The sequence below is a fragment of the Boleophthalmus pectinirostris genome, unplaced genomic scaffold (genome assembly GCF_026225935.1).
Source record: "Boleophthalmus pectinirostris isolate CB_2022bp ecotype Guang Dong unplaced genomic scaffold, ASM2622593v1 HiC_scaffold_6, whole genome shotgun sequence".
In the NCBI taxonomy this organism is placed as follows: domain Eukaryota; kingdom Metazoa; phylum Chordata; class Actinopteri; order Gobiiformes; family Gobiidae; genus Boleophthalmus; species Boleophthalmus pectinirostris.
Genome location: NW_026571447.1, coordinates 38,497,886 through 38,499,484, shown reverse-complemented (window position 1 = coordinate 38,499,484; position 1,599 = coordinate 38,497,886). Strand labels below are relative to the sequence as shown.

Genomic DNA, 1,599 nt, shown 5'->3' with positions numbered 1-1,599 from the left:
ATGAAAAACATGATTTAACTCATAGGAAATACTTCAGCGCAGTAAAACTGAACTCTTTTGTTTTAGTATCAGCCTGAGTATGAACATGAGACGTATTTCACTGCTGTTAATACACAATACTCTACTACATTTACTTTTACCACAACATTTAAAATATAATAATCAATTTATGATGGTGTTCAGAGTCAATATCAGTGTAATACAGATGTGACACATTAGTGTTCATGTCAACATCTCACTGAAAGTCTGAAGCACCGTCTCAAGTTAGAGACAAAGTCAGATCTGACTCCAAACTAAATCTTCACTGTCACAAAAATCATTAAAAGTACTTAATTCTGATCAGTGTGCAGGGCTCCTGATGGGGACATTCAGCAGAAGGACAGAGTCCTGATGTCATCTGGTTGGTTAGCTAACATTAGCTGTTGTTAAAAGTTGTGCTTTTTATTACGTTACGTTATTGTATTATGGCACGTTGCGTTAAATTATTGTATTAAGGCACTGACATGACTGCACTTTAGTCTCAACTCAACAGTCAACACTCTAGTCTACACAAATAATAATTATCTCTGGTTAAAAAACACAATCAGATCAGACACCGGTGTCACCGTCGCTCCACAGCCGAAGGGAGAGCGCCGAGAGCGGCGTCCAGCCAGAACCGAGCCCGTTAAACACGACCAATGATCACGGAGCAGAATTACAATTCTGTGATCGTAAAAATATACAAGAATATAAGTAGCTTTATATAAAAATAGTATTTAGACTGGGATCTACCTCAAGAGATGGAGTTATCCTGACTCCTGACCTCACATCGTCTTCATCACGTCAGCTGCTTCTGTCGCTAACTTTCCTACTGCGCTCGTCAAAACTGATAAAACACACAGAGTCACACATGTAAACACACCACAATATACCGTTAACGTTATGTACATTAATGATGACTAATACAATTCACTTTTAAACTATTACTTACAGTGAAATCCACAGACAACAGGTGGATGTTGTTTCTTTCTCTCAGGTTCTGATAACGGCTGAGTCAGTGGCGCGTCCGCGCAGCGAATCCGAACCGGGTTACCCGCGGATCCGCGCATTGATAGTACAAATCATTGTGTCAAAAACAAAGTGTTGTGTTAAAAGTATGTTCACAGTGTGGATCTAAGATGATTTAACCGCAGATTCTCTCTGTAACAGCAGGCCATCCAAGGGTTAGGGTTAGCAACAGTCAGAATGCGAATACGGAACAAATACGCAGCGGATCCGCAAAGCGGACGGACTGTGGGGCGGATTTGGCGGAGCGAAAGCGGATCCGCTGCGGATCCTGATGCTAGTAGGGTATATTTAAGGGATACATTTTAAATAGACTAAATTATCTTAAAATAAAAAAAAACTGTGATGAGATATGAATTACTAAATATTATCATTATTAAGGATTTTTATATTGACCAGGGATTACATTTATACAGTCAGTTTGTAAAGAAAGAAAGAATCTCTCCTGAGAAAAGATGATTTATTAAACAATCCAAGGAACTTCTGGAAATACTTTATCATAATATGAAGTCAAATATTAAACCCATTACACACACTTTGCATTAACAAGTTAGT

General features: G+C 38.5%; 1 long non-coding RNA gene across 1 annotated transcript; it reads right to left on the bottom strand.

Annotated features, from left to right (window-relative positions):
- Positions 1-350: 350 nt before the first annotated feature.
- LOC129411754 (uncharacterized) lies at positions 351-1,099 on the bottom strand. The gene is made up of 3 exons (XR_008633437.1): positions 971-1,099; positions 772-865; positions 351-397 (listed from the first exon to the last, which is right to left on the bottom strand). It is a non-coding gene; the product is annotated as an uncharacterized LOC129411754 (long non-coding RNA).
- Between the last annotated feature and the right edge of the window lie 500 nt (positions 1,100-1,599).